Here is a 19,789-nt window from a genome sequence, read left to right as displayed (position 1 = left end):
ATAACTAAACTCTGGTTCATCTAGACAGTGAAATATTATTTAATACTAAGATATGAGCTGCTATGTCATGGAAAGACCTATAGAATCTCAGGTGCATGTCGTGAAGTGAAAGAAGCCAATCTGAAAAGATGACATACCACAGGATTTCTACTATATGTTCTAGAAAAACTAAAATAAAACAAACAATGGTTGCCAAGGGGTGAGTTGGTGATGGGTTTATAGACAATACACTGCTCTCTGCAATGAAAATACTTTGTATGACACTGTGATAGTGGGTCCATGGGATTGCACATTTGTTCAAACTCATACAAGGTACAACACCAAGAGTGAACATATTGACTGTAGACTTTGAGAGTTGGTTCTTCAGTTGCTAAATGTATCCTACTTGGTGAAGATTTTAGTGATGGGAGAGGCTATGTGTGTGTGGCAGGGGTGGGGAATAGATAAAGGAAATTTGTACAACTTCTAAATTATGCCATGAACCTAAAACTTCTCGAAAAATAATAGTGAACTTTATCAAAAGTAAGAATTTTCTCTTTGAAATAAACTATTTGAAAAGGCAGTTTTCTCTTTGAAATAAACTAGTAAGAAAATGAAAGGATAAGCTACATATTAGGAGAAAATCTCACATATACCAGTATTTTAAGCAAATAACTTCTATTTAGAAAATATAAAAATCCTTATAACTCACCATAATACACAATAAAAAGTATGCAAAATAGTTGAACATACATTTTACTAAAGATGAGTTGCCAAAAGCACATGTAAAGATTTTTATACCATTAGTAATCAAGAAAATATAAAACCATAATTAGAAAGTAGTACTTTTTGAAAAAAAAAAAAAAAGACTGAACATGCCAAGTGTTGGTGGTTGTAAGAAGGAACTAGAATTATCAAACACCACTGGAAAGACTGTACAACAACACAACAAATTTGGGAACAGTTTCTCTTAAGAAAAATCAACATATGTGTACTATGCAAAACATTCTGCTGTTAGGTATTTACCAAAGAGAAACAACAACATATGTCTGCAGAAAGGACTATACATGCATGTTCATAAAAGCTGTGATTTTAATAGACTCTAATATCCTTTGATATATGAATGGGGAATCAAATTTTGGTGAATCTGTACTGTATATATGTTACAACATGGAAAAAAATCAAAATAGGTGATAGAAACTAGAACCAAAAAGGATATATACTCTATGATCCCCTTTATATAATAGTCAACAAAATATAAACAAATTTACAATCAAAAAACAAGTCAATGCCTGCCCTTGGACAGAGGTATAAAAATATTGGGTCAACTTCTGGGGAAAAGTTTTTGCTTACAATAAAATAAAATACACTAGATGTGATTGACAGTAGGTTAGATACTGCAAAGGGAAAAGATTAGTAAACTTTAAGACATGGCAATAGAACCTTTAAAATGAAACTTACAAAACTGAAAACTTTTATAAATAGCAAGCAATGAAACACCTTCATGGGACCTAATATATATATGTAAATAGAGTCCATTAAGAATAAGGGAAATTAGAGAAGAGATAAATGTTAAAAGAATGGCAGAAAATTTACCCAATTTGACTTTAAAAATGAACCTACTATAAACAACAAACATAAAGAAAACTACACTAAAGCACTAACCAAGCTGCTCACAATCAACGCCAAAGAGGAAATCTTAAAAGCAATCAAAGGTTTGAGACATGTTATATTCAGGAAAAATGGTAAAGAAAAACAGATTTATTGTCTTGGAAAGAAAAGAAACAATGAGGCAACTGTTGTAAAGTACAGAAAGCAAAAGCTGTCAACCTACAGTTCTGTACTATCACAAACTGGATGGTATCCTCTGAAATTCCTGTGTTCACACCCAAATCCCAGTGTAATGTTATTTGGAATTGGGACTTGGCAGTGGAGTGTGGAGGGTGGGGGTGTGTATATTTGTAGATGAGGCTTACAGGGTGGGGTCCTCATTATGAGATTGGCACACTTAAGAGACAAGAGCCTAGGGTGATTACTGATGCCATAAACAAGAGTGTCAATTTGTTAAATCAACAACAGGAGTCTCTGTGCACTTACTCCTCATGTAGGATCTGTGTCCTTAGTGTGCTGTACATTGTGATTTAATGCTATAACTAGTACTCAAACAGTACTTTTCACTTTGTGTTTCTATGTGGGTGCAAACTGTTGAAATCTTTACTTAATATATGCTAAACTGATCTTCTGTATATAAAGAGGATTGAAAATGAAACTTGATGTGAATGGAAGGGGAGAGGGAGCAGGAAAGGGAAGGGTTGCAGGTGGGAGGGACGTTATGGGGGGGAAGCCATTGTAATCCATAAGCTGTACTTTGGAAATTTATATTCATTAAATAAAAGTTAAAAAAAAAAAAGAGAGAGACAATAGTGTGTTCTCTTTCTCCTTATCTCTATCTTCCTCCCTCTCTCTCTCCTCCCCCTCCCCCCCTTCCTCTCCCTCTCAAAATCGCTGTCTGCCTTGTGATGTCACAGAAAGAAAGGTTACCAACTACAACCCAAGGAGAGAGCCCTCCTGAGGACTGACATGCTGTTACATTGTTCTTAGAGTTCCAGTTTCCAGGTCTGTGAGAAAATGGTTTTCTGTTGTTTGACCACCAGTCCATGGGATTGTGTTATGGCAGCCTGAATTAAGATATCCAGTGAACAAATCTTCAAAACATGGTTGTAAAATAAAAGCTTATTCAAATATACAAAAGAGAACAGAATCTATCACATTAGATTCACAGCAGAAGAAATGTTAAAGGAAATCCTTCAGAGAGATTAGATAAAAAGCAAGACCAAAGTGTATGCATGAGCCCTAAAAGAAATGCACTTCAAATATAAAAAGCTCAAAAAGGTTAAAAGTAAAAAGATGGCAGATGACAGACTATGCAAACACTAAATAAATTGAAAATGGAGTGGCTATATTAATTTCACACAAAGTAGTTTTAAAAGCAAAGAACATTACCAAGAATAAAGAAACACGTTTTGTAGTGATAAAAGGGTCACTTTAAGAGGATATAAGAATCCTGAAAGAATCCACCTTGAAAATACAACAAGCAAAATCTGTTAGATTTGCAAATCAAATCCACAAATGTCAGAAATTTCAGTAATTTCTGATTGACAAACAAGTAGGCAGAAAATCAGTTGCATATATCCACCCTGAGGTAAAATATGCACATTGCTATAATGTCCATTTCTATATTGTATTTAGAATATCTATCTAGGTAACATTCTGGGACATAAAGCCTCAACCAAATTTATAAATGGGCACAAGGAACATTTCGGAGTGACAGACATATCCATTATCTTGATTATGTTGAGGACGCCATGAGTATATATAAACACATATGTATCAATGTGTAGCTAATTGTGCATTTTAACAATGAGTTTAATTTATATGGGAATTTTCTCTCAAACTGTTTTACAAAGAAAAATTCTAGATCAGAACATGATATAAAAGAAAACCTCTCAGAAAAAATGGCAAGGTCTAGTTGATCTGCAAAGTATTGTATTACTTGTCATTTTTCTTGCACTACTCACATACAATTACGTGGTACACTTTTTGCCCTATCATTGTGAAGGAACTATCCCAAAGTATATTGCGAACTAAGAAATCACAAGATAACAAATCTGTGGAACCAAAGTAAGCACTAACAACAACAACAGACAAGGAACAGCATCGACTCGCCATGTGCAGCCCTGTTCACTGTTTCCCATCCGCGGTAGCTGGTCACTCTTTTGCATCGTGAAGAGTTTCTCTCACTTCATCTTCCAGTGTTGGTCCTTTTGTTCACCCTTACTCGTATGTCTTGTTTATGGCCCAGACTTCAGTCCCAAAGAGAATATTGAAGAAACATGTATTCTCCTTTTTAAAAATATTCTTGATCCCATGCTGTGGGTGAAGTGCCTCTGATTGTGCACCTGGATCATTGTCACTAACTGTTCCTTGTTTCCACATTGCTGGGATTATTTCATGTCCCATGCCATTTGCCTTTACATTGTCCAACTCTGCTTCTCTGTTGCATTCCAATTTGAAGGTGTAATCATCAGTTGAACATCCAAATTCCTTCACAGTCATACCCTACTGCTTCTCACAACCTCATTCTATTCGCATGTTTGAGACTCCCACCAAAATATGGTACTCATAATTTCTTTTTTTTTTTAAACTTTTATTTAATGCATATAAATTTCCAAAGTACGACTTATGGATTACAATGGCTTTCCCCCCATACCGTCCCTCCCACCCACAACCCTCCCCTTTCCCACTCCCTCTCCCCTTCCATTCACATCAAGATTCATTTTCGATTATCTTAATATACAGAAGATCAGCTTAGTATACATTAAGTATGGATTTCAACAGTTTGCTCCCACACAGAAACATAAAGTGAAAAATAATAGATGATTTTTTTTAAATGATGATGAAATCAGAGCAGACCTATTGTCATGTTTAATCCCAGTGAGAGTCAAGTTGGGAATTGATAATTTCTTTTTTTTTTTTTTTTTTTTTTTTTTTACAGAGGATCAGTTTAGTATGCATTAAGTAAGGATTTCAACAGTTTGCACCCCCATAGAAACACAAAGTGAAATATATTGTTTGAGTACTCGTTATAGCATTAAATCTCAATGTACAGCACATTAAGGATAGAGATCCTACATGAGGAGTAAGTGCACAGTGACTCCTGTTGTTGACTTTACCAATTGACACTCCTGTCTATGGCATCAGTAATCTCCCTATGCTCCAGTCATGAGTTTCCAAGGCTATGGAAGCCCTCTGAGTTCTCCGATTCTTATCTTGTTTAGACAAGGTCATAGTCAAAGTGGAGGTTCTCTCCTCCCTTCAGAGAAAGGTACCTCCTTCTTTGATGGCCTGTTCTTTCCACTGGGATCTCACTCGCAGAGATCTTTTGCCAGAGTGTCTTGGCTTTCCATGCCTGAAATACTCTCATGAGCTTTTCAGCCAGCTCCGAATGCCTTTAGTGCTGATTCTGAGGCCAGAGTGCTATTTAGGACATCTGCCATTCTATGAGTCTGCTGAGTATCTCACTTCCCATGTTGGATCACTCTCCCCTTTATTTACTCCATCAGTTAGCGTTAGCAGGTACTAGACTTGTCTATGTGCTCCCTTTGACTCCCAGTTCCTTCACCATGACCAACTGTGAACTGAAACTGATCACCTGGAACAGTGAGATGGCATTGGTACATGCCACCTCGATGGGATTGAATTGGAATCCCCTGGTATGCTTCCAACTCCACCACTTGGGGCAAGTCAGCCTGAGCATGTCCCAAATTATACATCTCTTCCCTCTCCCATTCCCACCACCATGTTCAACAGGGATCACATTTCAGTTAATTTTCAACACTTAAGAATAACTGTGCATCAATTACAGATCTAAACCAGTCATATTAAGTAGAACAGATAAAAAAAACTACTAAGAGGGATAATGTATTTAGTTGTTCATTAACAGTCAGGGCTATGCTGATCAAGCCACCATTTCCCATAGTGTCCACCTCACTCCAACAGGTTTCCCTCTTGGTGTTCAGTCAGTCGTCACCGATCAGGGAGAACATATGGTATTTGTCCCTTTGGGACTGGCTTATTTCACTCAGCATGATGTGTTCCAGATTCCTCCATTTTGTTGCAAATGACTGGATTTCGTTGTTTCTTACTGCGGTATAGTATTCTAAAGAGTACATATCCCATAATTTCTTTATCCAGTCTATCGTTGATGGGCATTTAGGTTGGTTCCACGTCTTAGCTATTGTGAATTGAGCTGCAATAAACATTAGGGTGCAGACCTCTTTTTTGTTTGCCAATTTAAATTCCTTTGGGTAAATTCCAAGGAGTGGGATGGCTGGGTCGGACGGTAGGGTTATCTTCAGGTTTCTGAGGAATCTCCAGACTGACTTCCATAGTGGCTTGACCAGTTTGCATTCCCACCAACAGTGGGTTAGTGTCCCTTTTTCCCCACATCCTCGCCAGCATCTGTTGTTGGTAGATTTCTGCATGTGAGCCATTCTAACCGGGGTGAGGTGAAACCTCATTGTGGTTTTCACAGTCATACCCTACTGCTTCTCACAACCTCATTCTATTCGCATGTTTGAGACTCCCACCAAAATATGGTACTCATAATTTCTTATACACTTCAGTTGTTTCCTGTCTGACACTCTTTGCTTACATTTCTCCTCTATTTCTTTCTGTTGCTAGTCTGTGCCCCTGATTTTACGCATTTCATGACACTTTCTAATTCTTCCTACTAACAGTGACCTCTCCTTCTTATGAATTGTCATGAGTTTGTCACTAATGTATTAGTGATCATACCTTGCATTTTATTTCTTAATTGTCGTATAGTGTTGCATCCTGTAGAGTGAGAGCAAGGACTCAGAAGTGTGTAGTTCTGTGTTTGCCAAACTCTCTAGCACAATGTAGTGTAGCCAAGATTATCATTAGGTTGATTTCAAAGACTGTCATTTGACTGATGAATCATAAAATGTACTACCCCCAAATTTTGCTCATGTTACCTTTTATTTCATTAACTCTTTTACATAGCAATATTGCATGGATTATATAACCTGTGTTAGCGGTAGACATTTGGGCCTATCCTTGTAACATGAATAATGTTCATTAGGTCTGACCTCTTTTCCAGTTTATACTTTCAAATTGATTTCCTGAGAACAGTGGAAAAAATAAAATGAAATATGGTGAGAGGCCAAAAAGCTCGCAATATTCAATTATTTTGTATTTCTTAAAATAAGGTTGATAATGGGCATGAAAAACACAAACTCATGAGTTCATGTTCGCATTCAACTATAAAATTTAAGGATCGTGCATTTTGAAGAATAGTTTTTATCTAAATACTGAGTCAGTTCATCATGTTATGCTATGTTCCAGAGAAAATGAGTCATTTCAAAAAGGTACATAAAATATCTTTAAAGTTGCTAGTACTGGCCAGAGAATTGGTAAATCCAGTGGATGAATAGTTAGACCAACAAATTGATGGCATCAATCAGGATACAAAGAATCTCAACACAAAATATGTTTATAATCTGTAAGGGAAATCCTCTTATTAAAAATCTTTAAAGACACAATTGTAGTATTAGAATATTTTTCACATGAAAAGAAATAGCTGGTCAGAGTTCCACTGTCTCCCTGAGTTTCACCTATTTTTTTTTTTTTTTTTGACAGGCAGAGTTAGTGAGAGACAGCAGAAAGGTCTTCCTTCCATTGGTTCACCCACCCACCCCCCCCATGGCTGTTAAAGCTGGTGTGCTGCGCCGATCTGAAGCCAGGAGCCAGGTGCTTCCTCCTGGTCTCCCATGCGGGTGTAAGGCCCAAGCACTTGGGCCATCCTCCACTGCCTTCCCGGGCCACAGCAGAGAGCTGGACTGGAAGAGGGGCAACTGGGACAGAATCCAGTGCCCCAACCAGGACTAGAACCCGGGGTACTGACGCCACAGGTGGAGGATTAGCCTAGTGAGCCATAATGCTGGCCTGAGTTTCACATTTTGCTTGAAATAGCCATCATACAGGTCAAAGACTTTGAAAGTTCCTCTTAGATTTCTGGCTAATGCATTATAACATAATATTGAATTTAACTTCTCTTGGTATAATTAGCCCCATTTAATGTATTTTGTTTTTAAAAATATTTTATCATAAAGTAGGGGAAAGACATACCTATATTTATTTTATATGCATTGCAAAGGGTGAGTGAAGGGGAGATAATACTGTGGGTAGGTTGCCGAGCTAATTCTATAACAGGTAAACTGGGGAAATGATGTTGTTCCTGAAGATTTAAAATGAATTAAAAACCAGATTCCTGAGAACACACAAAAGATGATAGATAATTCACATAAAAGTATAAAATGGTCCTTAATCACATGAAGATATTAAAATTCAGTAATAATAAAAGGAATTCCAATTAAAACTAGTCTATCATTTTTCACATAAAAAAGCAAAAGTTCTAAAACTAGAAAATCTATTTTAAGTAGTCAAGAAATATGCATTCTGTTACCATTTAGCCTTCAGAAACATCACTGTGGCAAAGGATTCTGAATTTTTATAAATTTGTCAATGGCCATGTAGTAGGCATGTTTCATTTAAGCATTTAAACACTTGTCACCTGTTTCTCATATGACCTCATCAAAAAGAATAGTATCACTATGATGAAGCAACGTTATATAGAATACTTAAATAATTTAACTTTTATTATTTTCATATTACTTGAAAGGCAGAGATAACAGAGAAAGAGACTGAGAAAACGTTAGTTCACTGATTGACTTGCCAAATGCTTATAACAACCCAGGTGTGGCCAGGCTGAATCCAGGATCCAGGAGCTCACTCAGGGTCTCCCAGGATGGCAGGGTCCAAGTCATCACCTGCTGTCTCCCAGGGTGCACATTAGCAAGAAGCTGATTCCAGAAGATTTGGGGACGCAGGCAGTCCCCAAATGTGTCATAATTGCTGTACCAAATGCCCAACTCTATCCATCTATCTATCTATTTACCTATCTACCTACCTACCTACCTTTGTCTATTTTTCTACCTACTTTTTTCTAGTCATCACCTAAAATAATTGTCTATTCATACTTATTGTTAAACATTATTTTGTACTCTTGGGTCCCCTTTTTACTCAGTTACCATCATTATTGTTCCTGGGCTATAGTTATTTCTCATAGTCACCACTTCCATGTACTTTAGTGTTAGATTCACTTCATTTGCTTTTGCAGACAACTAGTTAACATTTTCATATGATTGCTTAAGTTACATTATCTATGTTAAAATATCTTGTGTGCTTTCTGATCCTTGTGTAGACACTGATACACAAAACTGATAAAACACAATTTTCTTTACCTCTGTACATCCAAAGCACTACTAATAAAAAGAAGTGGTAATAAAGCAATTGTTTTCAGATCATGCTAGTCAATGTAGAATAAGGATACTTTATAATTACCATTTGCTGCCATGAAGATAATAACTGATAGAGAAAAGAGATCAAAGATATTAAAACTTCTAGATAAAAAGTCACTGAAGTGAAGGATATTTGTCCTTATTCAAAGTACTATTCCACAGATCACATGTAGGAACACAAGTTGGGACTGGCATTGTGGCTTAGAGAGTAAAGCTGCTGCATACCATGCTGGCATCTCATGTGGGTACAAGTTCAAGTCCCAATCATGACTCCTCCTCCTCCTCCTTTTGTTTTAAGGGGTGTTTTGACCTTTTAATTTTTTGTATAAAGGGAACAAGTTTCATGTATTTCATAGATACAGTTTTTTTTTTTTTTTTTTTTTTTTTTTTTTTTTTTTGACAGGCAGAGTGGACAGTGAGAGAGAGAGACAGAGAGAAAGGTCTTCCTTTTGCCGTTGGTTCACCCTCCAATGGCCGCCGCTGCAGCCGGCGCACCGCGCTGATCCTGGCAGGAGCCAGGAGCCAGGTGCTTTTTCCTGGTCTCCCATGGGGTGCAGGGCCCAAGCACCTGGGCCATCCTCCACTGCACTCCCTGGCCATAGCAGAGAGCTGGCCTGGAAGAGGGGCGACCGGGACAGAATCCGGCGCCCCAACCGGGACTAGAACCCGGTGTGCCGGCGCCGCAAGGTGGAGGATTAGCCTATTGAGCCACGGCGCCGGCTATAATGAAAGGTTCTTTTTTTTTTTTTTTTTTTTTTTTTTTTTGACAGGCAGAGTGGACAGTGAGAGAGAGAGACAGAGAGAAAGGTCTTCCTTTTCCATTGGTTCACCCTCCAATGGCTGCCGCGGCCGGCACACTGCGCTGATCCGATGGCAGGAGCCAGGTACTTATCCTGGTCTCCCATGGGGTGCAGGACCCAAGCACTTGGGCCATCCTCCACTGTACTCCCGGGCCACAGCAGAGAGCTGGCCTGGAAGAGGGGCAACCGGGACAGAATCCGGCGCCCCGACCGGGACTAGAACCCGGTGTGCCGGCACCGCAAGGCGGAGGATTAGCCTAGTGATCATAGATACAGTTTTAAGAGCATGATACTGTCCACCCTTCACTCTCTCACTCCCATGATCCCTCCTCCTTCCTTTCTTATTTTTGTTATAGTTTTTGCAATGACATTTTTAATTTAGTTTAAAATCACAAGATTAACCATCCAGAATTCAACAAATACTAAGTAGAAAAACCACTGTTCCTCCAGAGTGTAGACAAGGGCTATAAACAATTATCCAATCTCAAAATGTCAATTTCTTTCCTATACATTACTTTTTTGTACTCTGTATATTAGTTATCACAAGTCAGGAAAATATGATACTTGTCTTTTGGAGACTGGTTTATTTCACTAAAGATAATTGTTTCTAATTGCATCCATCTTGTTCTGAAAGATTTTCATTCTTTTTTATAGCTGAGTAGCGTGTCCCATTATGTATATATACAGCAATTTCTTTATCCACTTGTCAGCTGACTTCTAGGTTGATTCCATATTTTAGCTATTGTGAGTTGAGCACAGGGATAAACAGGGATACAGATAAATCTTTCACATGCTGGTTTCATTTTCTTTGGGTGAATTCCCAGGAGTGAAATGGCTGGGCCATATGATAGATCTATTTGCAGATTTCTGAGGAATCTCCATACTGTCTTCCATAATGGTTGATCCTGCTTCTTGCTAATGCACCTAGTAAAGCCACAGAAGATGCCCGAGTGCTCAGGCCTTGAACCCATATGGGAAACTTTTCCTTCTTCTTCTCTCTCCCTTTTTGTCTCCCTCTCCATATCCATCTCCATTCAGACAAATAAATTCTAAAAATTGAAAGTTATATCCAAAACAGATGAATTGGAAAATAACACCACAATTGGATGAATTGATACAATGTGCTTCCTAATATATTTCAATGAGAAGTTCACAATGGTAGTTATGTAATTTTCTTACCAAAATGTTTGACCTAAATTTACCAACTAGGAGAAGTTCAGATAATTCTAGATTAAGAGATGTTTCATCGTTAAAACTGTAGAATATTCAGATAAAATGGAAGAGTACTTCCTTGATTAGAGGATAATAAAGAGCCACTACAATCAAAGACAATGTATAATATTATTCTATTGCATCCTGGATTAAAATATATAATGGACTTTTGGAGCAATTTAAGAAATTTAAAATGAATTATTTCTTAGTGCAATTGTATTGGGGTTAAAATTCTTGAATGTGGTATGGATCTGTAGCAGAATGCCTGTGTTAATTAAAATATGCTGAAATATTTATGAATTATACTAATATGTATATATAACACATAAGGACTAATTATAAAGTATGTAAACATAAAATTTATATATTCTTTATATCTTAGTGAAAGATAAAATAATATCCAAAACATCTACATTTAATGAATCTAGTTTAACATACCTTGTTGTGTGTTCCTTTTAATCTTTGTGAAGGTCATAATAATTTTATCTAAAAAGGAGTGAAGGAAAAGGAATGCTATAATCTCACTTATGATTTAAAAGATAGAGCTGACTACAATGCTACATTAAAATTTAATGGAACAATGGATGAAGCAGGGAGATAAGTAAGGTGGCTATCAAAAATAATTCTAGTGAAAAGAGCCAGTACCTTTTATTAGGGTTGTAGAAGTTAATATGGTGAGAAGTTGTATACTATGGATATAGGTAAAGGATAATGTGTTGAGAAAAAACATAATTGAAAACAAAAGCTGCTCATAACAAGAAATTCACTCCACAGAGGGAATAAAGAAATAGTTTGATTATCAAATAAGATTAAATCAGAATGAGATGTGTATTAAAATCTACTGAAAACTGCAAAAACAGGAAAACTCAACCTTTCTTAGAGTGCAACATATCTAACCCATTACTTACATCTTACGAAGGTAGACAATAACCAGTCCTCCAGAAGGAAGATAGGAAAAATCGCTTTTCATGCATGTTTCATTGTAATTTCAAACTTAAAATTGAGATGAATCTGTATTACTTAATTGGATTTATCTTTAGGAGGAACTAACATATCTTTATAAGTAGCTTTGCAACTTGGAGCAAGATGCCTACCAAAGATAGAATTCTGCACTCCCATAGAAATTGGAATATAGGGATGGTATCTCCTTTGCTGTTTGCATTTGAAATGAATGCCTTCCCACTGAGGCTCATGAGTAACGTATTTCTGGGTCATCAAGCTGACCAAAGACCTAAGGATTTTTCAAACCTATTTTCCAGTGTGTATAAAAGCATGCATGCATATATGTGCATACATATTTGTATGTGTATTTCAAAGTATGAAAAATTACAAGTTTTGTTTTGTAAATTAAATACTCTAAGCCAAGTATTTAAGGCAGGGAAAAGTCTATTCCCTTATTTTCAGCACCAGTAATTGGGCCTTTTATTTTAATTTTTGTCCTCATAATAGTTAGTCTTTCCTGATAGACTAGATGTAGGGACTCACAAAATAGAGGCAATAGAATTTTAACCTGATGAAATGAAAGAAAAAGTCTAACTAGATGAAGAAAACCTTCAGGAAAAGAGGTGTAGGAGAAGAGAAAATCAAGATTGGGGACGTTAGTGTATTAAGTTGGAGGTGGCATTTATACCTCCTAATTATCTTCCTACGCAGCAGATTGCTATGCAAATTTAGAGTCCAAAATGCAGGTCTGAATGAAAACTATTATTTTTGGAATTTATAATGTACAAAAAGCACTTAAAGTAATGAGACAGAGGCCAATCAAGCATTTCTTTTATTCATTATAGATACAAAGAAGAGCTGGAGTCTGAGCATTTGGGAGCACAAGGTATGTTTATTGAGGAGATAAGGTTGAATCAGCAGAGGATGCTGTGAAGTGGTCTACGAGGAAGAAAAAGGCGCCTTGAAAGCAGGTGTTACCTAAAGTGAAGAGAATGGTTCAGTAAGGAGACGGATCATCTGCGTCGAACACTGCTAAGGGCAAGTGAGAGGAAGACTGGGAGATCACCATTGAATTTATCATTCTGGAGACACTGAACAGGAACTCCGAGGAATTGGAGTGAAAGGCTGGCTGATCCACACTGAACGGAAGAGAGACCAAAAAGCATTAATACATTGAATATAGACCACTCTCTGCATGGGAAGTCCTGTACATAGGAACAGACATGCGGAACAGTAGTTAAACAGGCAACGGGGTAATATAGATGGTTTAAGATGGGATAAATGACAGGATGTGTGTACATTGAGGGGAATAATCTAAATAAAGAGCAGAAACAACCAGAAATACAGCCAGGGAGAGGATTGCTGAACATTGTCCTGGACGAGGGGAGAAGACACAGTCGGGCAGTTGGTTTTTAAAAAGGGCAAGCCTTTATCTATGAAAAAGGAAGGAATGGACGCAGATGCCGGAGTTAAGTGGAGATTATGATGGGTACTTCTGACTCCCTGTGTATTCTGAGTTGTTTGGTAGGTATAACAGTGGAAATTTCTGACTACCTCTGATTCCTCAGAAAAGGTACAAGGTTATCAGAATAAGAATGGGATGGTGGAAACGCGAGTAGTTTAAAGGAGGGCCCTAAGCTGTGGCTATGAGAATGAACGCTGAACCAGTGAAATTGAGTACCACTGCTGGGCAGCCTTCGATGCCTCTGTGAAGCCATTGCTTGTGAATTTAATGTAAAAGCCATCAGCATAACTGTGTTTTGTTTTTGTTTTCTGTTTAGGGGTTGTATGTACAAAGTAGGGGTTGTGTTTTGCCAAGCAAATTTAGTAAAATGAGAACAAGGCTAGAGAGTTGAGAGGATACGTAAGGGAGACTTTGTGATATTTGTTACAGAATTCAAGTTGGCTAAGAGAAATTGAAAAGGTGATAAATCAATGGGTTATAGTTATTGATGGTTATGCCATCGGGGGGGGGATTTTAATGTAGCTTTACTGATACTCAGCATCTTTTCAATAAGGAACTCTGCAGGATAAACCACGTTACTAATACATGCATCAGCCTCATTGAGCTCTGCGGAGGGCTAAGAAATCATTCAGTGTTCGAGCAGTTAACATTTCAATTTTTATAAATTTCTAGAAGTAGCAAATTATAAACTCCTATACTTATCACAGCTTAATAGTTTATCCTTCACTGCTTGTAATCAAATATTGCATACTTTCCTATTAATAGTTGAATGAAATATAATGAAAAAACTTGTACTTGTCAAGTGAGGCTTCACTATAACAATGTTTTATTATTTTAAATACTCATGTGAATAATTCAGAAATCTTTTTCATGACAATGTCATTTATATTTACGTCCATTTTATTTTCTGAAGGCAACAAAGGACAAATACTTTTAAACTTATAACCAAAGCTGCATTCATGAATTTTTAAATCTGCTTGAAAAAAAGACTATTTACCAAATTTGCTGTAGCAACCATCTGTCAGTAGAAAGATTGCCTTCTCTTGTACTAAATAAAAGAAAAAGTTTCTCTTCGCAGCTAAAGCTCTGGCATGTCTAGAATGGAATAGAAGCGTATCGTAAAGCTCATGTGATTTAGAATACATGTTTTGGTTTGCTGATCTGAAATAAAAGGATGATTAAAACACTGAAGATAAACTAGATTAAAATTCTTTCTAAATCGTAGCATATTTCTATAAATATCAGACAAACTTGTGTCTCAAGAAGATGTTTGTATTCTTAAGCCAATTAAAAGCCAATTTACTAAAGATTTTCAGGGTCTTTAATTTTGTCTTGGATATTGACTTTTTCATTACTGAAAGAAATCTTTCCTTGAAGCTCATTGGAATTGAAATACCAAAATATGCCATTGTTTTTTGTGGAATATGAGTAATATATAGACCAGCAATACAGAGGTCCTACTAAGAAAGTCATCTCAGGTCTATAATTTTCAATTAAAAAAAAAAAAACTTGTAATATGGTGTCAGATTGCTGAATGGTATCAAAGGTGATAGAAAAGTATAATATAATGATACTCACTTTCTACCTCCGTCCTCTCCTCCTCTTCCTCTTCCCTCTCTCCTCTTCCCTTCCCTTCCCTCCCTCCCTCCCTCCCTTCCTTCTGAGTTTTTCTTGGATATGTTATCACTTTTACAGCTTCTGAGCCTTGCACTCTATTCCTCTGAATTCTTCAGGAGTGGGCATTTGGTTCTGCAGCTGAGATGCTGTCAAGAGAATGAAGAAGTACTGCTGAAAGTAGAAGGGAAAAGTTTGACTCAAGGACAAGATGTATACCAAATAAGGAGTTAAGTCTGTACAACCTTGGGTGAATACAGAGGCTGTTTGGGGAACAGAAGGTGTCCTCCGTTCTTCCAACCAATGTTCTAATCAAATTGTGTGGGAATACGGCCCTGGCCAGGCCAGTTCACAGACAACTTTAAAAACATTTGCCTCTGGCCGATTGGCAAGCACTGCTAAGGTCAAGGTCAGGTAAGGGATTATGTAAGAAAAGGATATAAAAGTAAGAAGAAAAACAAATAAAGGTGATACTGATTGCTTCCCGAATGCTACATGCATTGCCCCTGATGTTTTATTCTGGTGCTGCGGTTATAAGTTTCTAATAGACAGGAGTCTTTGTAAATAAAGCTTATCTTTCTACTTTCATGGATATCTGGATGTTTATTCGTGAATCGAGCCTCTAATATTGAAGTCTGTGCACAGCTCTTGGCCATATCATTATCTGGTCAAAACAGAGGCCCCTGGTCGGCGTCCCATATCAGAGTGCTGGGTTGGGGTTACCTCCACTTCTGATCCTAGCTTCCTGCCGGTGTGCATCCTGAGTGCCAGCACGTGATGAGTCCAGTACATGGATCCCTATCACCCTTGTGAGAGACCGAGTCCTAGTCCCCTGGCTTTAGCCTGAGCAAGCCCCACCTGTTACAGGCATTTGGGGAACGAACCAGCAGATAGAAATTGGATCTCTGTTTCTGTTTCTGCCTTTCAAATAAATAAAAAACTAATTAATATTGCCTATTCAAAATGAAAATGAAAAATCTTTTCATTGTGCCATGAACTTTTTGAAGTAACCTTGTATTTCTATTCTTACTGATCCTCTTTCATTCTTTTAATAGTGTACACATGTTTATAATTGATACATAATTATTATTCTTATCTCCTTAGCATAATACTTTCAAAGCATTATTGTTTTTTTAAATTGCGATTTAATTCATTTGAGTGGCAGTTTTAAGTCATTCAGATATGCAGAGTGTGAGATCCCATCTGCTGGTTCATTCCCCAAATGAAAGCAACATCCCGGGCTGGGACAGACCAATGCCCTGAGCTGGGAAATCTGATTTGGCAGGGACTCAACAACTAGAATAGTTACCAGCTGCCTTTCAGGAGCTCTAATCCAGAGAGAAAGTGGAACTTGAACCCAGGCACCCCGATGTGGGATGTGAGAATCCAAACTGCATCTTAATGGCTAGGCCAAATGCTCAGCCCTATTGAATATGTTTTATATAGATATTTCTAGTAGCATTCTAGTTCAGTCCCATTTAACAAATATGTGGTACACATCTGTGTATCAGGCCATGTGTGAGGACCTGGTAACCCAGACATTAATAAATTTGGTCATCTAAAGGGTTATTAGTGTTTATATTTTTTGGAGGACCATAGGCTATTTTTTATTTTATTTAGCCTTCTTTATTCATAATTGATGAATTAATTTCATGATTTTTATGATAAAAATGTTTATTGATTATATAAAATGGTACATTCTTATCAAGAAAATTTAAACAGTGCTGATATGCATTTGAAAGAAATCAAGTGTTTTTCCTCATCTTCCACATTTTGTTTGATTTCATACCTTGAGAAACAATCTTACTATATGCATAGCTATAAAATTATTTTTTGATTCAACTGTTTGTTATGGATTATCTTTCTCTGTCTATTATATAATTATAACCTGACCTTAAAAAATTGTATATATTCCATATAATTATTTTATTATTAATATACCCTCTGTTAATAGAATTTTGCAAAAGCAAAAATGTAGAACAAGTTATAAGTCATTTATACTGCATAAGTTCATATCTTTGGCTGTTTCATTTTAGAATTAATTTTACATTTCTCTTTACATAATGAGTCTCTTTACAAAGACATCTATTTAGACTATGCATATTTTAATTATATTTCATTATATAATTTTCAGAATTTTTATTTTACTTTCTTTGTTTTCTGTTTCCCTATATTTTTTTCCAAGTTGACACATTCTTCCTACTTTTCTTTTCCTACCTCTTTCTATATTTTCTCTACTGGGCTAGTTTTCAAACATGGTACTAGAATTACCTGCAATGTTTTTTATTCAAAGAGCTAATTCCAGAATTTATTTTCTACTCCCAGCTATTCTGGTTTATTAAATTTAATGACATCTTGAATCACACCAAGAACACAAATTAAGCTGTGCTATATGTTGAATTATGCGCCCAGCATCACCAAGTTCACTTATTGAAGCCATAACCTCCACAGTGATTGTACTTGGGGCTGGGTCAGTGGGAGTAATAAGATTTATATGAGGTCTAAGAGTGGAAGTTAGAGTCCCCTTCTCACTCTCCTTCAATCCCTCTCCTCTCTCTTCCTTGTGCCTCCTCCCTCCCTCTATTCTCACTCTTAATCTTCCATGTAAGGATGAAATATAAAATTAGCTTTATGTAAGACAGGGAAAAAGCTCTCACTAGGAACCAAATCTTGGATTTGACTTACCCTACAGAATTGTGAGCAAATAAATGCCTATTGCATAAACCACCCAATCTATGGAGTTTTGTTACAACAGCCTGAGCTAAGACAAACTATCAACTACTAAGATCATCTTTTACTCTGTAACAATTCTTTCTCCAAGAACCCCAATCTAGGGTTTTTTTTATTTTTGATTTTTATGATTCTACTGATTTTAAGTATTGGCTTATGTTTTTAAATGATAATCTAATCTATATCATTATACTTTCTGCTTTATTATAACATCCTGAAATTTCGTCCCTACAATTTACACTTGCCCAAACACAACTCTATATCCCAAATCAGAATCAATAAGCCCAGATAGGCCTGTGATCCAGTGTATTTTGAAAAAAAACTTCTTAGAAACAAGAATAATCTTGGGATTATTATGCATTCCTCTGAGTAAAGGAAACTGGGCTGTATTGACATTGATGTCCTGTTTGGACTCCTTCAGCAATTGTATAGATCAGTATTTCATTGACTTTGTTTTGTGAGCTGCACAATCATCTGATCAGTCTACACGAGTGGATACAAGGCTTGTTTGGCATTAAAACTCAATTAATTCAGTGTCCTTTTCCTAATAAGCATAGTTGGAGATAAAGTACTACAGCCAGAACCTCTGATATCCAAGTTCTATATCCTTACCATGATTTCTTAGAAATGATTTCATTCACTGAGAGCTATAGTCATCAGTGGGAAGTAGGCTTATCCTAAATTCTGATTTAGTGGTTTTAATGCCTGGATGTTTGAACAAGTTAAAAATAGTTGGAATCTCGCCTTCTCTATTCATACCAGCAATGTCAGGAGCCTGTAATATCACATTCTCCACTCTGCCTTTGAAGTCAGTCCTGTAAGTTCCGAGAATGAGCAGCCCCTGAAGTGCGTTTGCTGAGGTACCTGATTCTTCTTCAGTTTGTCTCCACACAAAGCCATTACTCTCAACAGTTGCTTCCCTCAGCTTTGAAGATACTGAGAGAATTCTCCATATATTTCTGAGTCTCATTCCTTTTTCTGTATGACTTCATAGCTATTAAAGCATTGGTGGGGGCTTTTTCCTTTCATTGGACTCCTTCTTCCTGTGTTTCAGGCATTTCTGAAAGTCTCGTCCTTTTCATATTTACAGGATTTCAACAACATAATAGATTTTTTTTTAGAAAACATCTATTGGGTGATTTCATGAGACCAGGGGAATGAAGAAGGTTCAATCTGCCATTTTGAATACTAAAAAAGAATACATATTAGGTATGTTTCATTTTTAGAATAAAAATATATTTGATTCTATTGTATTATTTAAATGTCTATGCTACTTACTATCTTTTCATTCTTTGTTAGCACGTATTCTCATGGGTCCTTCAGCATATCTTATTGGCTTTTTGTATGTTTAGTTTTAAGAACATAGTTAACTTAACTGTACTCAACTTTAAAACTCAGTTTTACCTATAGTAGGCAGAAGCTTGAATTCCAGTTTGTGTCTTAGTCTTAGCTGAGTGCTTGAAGCCATACCTCTCTTATGTATTAAGTAACAGGCAGAATAATAGACTCCGTGCCCCAATCCATGGAACCAGGGGATGGGGTACCTTATATTTCAAAAAGGGACGGCAAAGGCAGGCATTTGGTTTAACAGTGTAGATGACTCTTGGGATACCCATAACCTACTATGGATTACTTGGGTTCAATTCCTTTCAGTGGCTCCTGACTCCAGCTTCCTGCTAATGTAAACCCTGGGAGGCAGCAGCTAGCAGCAAAATTAGTTGTGTTCCTGCTACTACCTACATGAGAGGCCCCAATCGAAATCCTGGCTCCTGGCTTCTGTCTTGCCCAGGCTCTGTCTTGCCCAGGCTCTGCTGTTGTGAGCATTTGAGGAGTATATCAGTAGATGGGAGTCAGTCTCTCCCTCTCCCTCTCCCCCTCCTACCCTCCCTCCTTGCCTCTCTCCCCTCCCTCCCTCTCCCCTTCCCCCTCCCTCCCTCTCACCTTCCCTCTCCCCCTCCCTCTCCCTCTCTTTCTCACTCTTTCTCAGTTCTCTTCGTACTCCCTCCTTTCCTCTCAAATAAAAAGGGACTGCATACCTCTGCAAGTTGATTAGATTAATAATATAGGGTTGGGGGTGTCTGTCTCACTATTCTGTCCTAATTATA

The sequence above is a fragment of the Oryctolagus cuniculus genome, chromosome 12, assembly GCF_964237555.1.
Source record: "Oryctolagus cuniculus chromosome 12, mOryCun1.1, whole genome shotgun sequence".
In the NCBI taxonomy this organism is placed as follows: Eukaryota; Metazoa; Chordata; class Mammalia; order Lagomorpha; family Leporidae; genus Oryctolagus; species Oryctolagus cuniculus.
The sequence above is the reverse complement of the archived record's forward strand: the minus strand, read 5'-3'. Positions refer to the sequence as shown.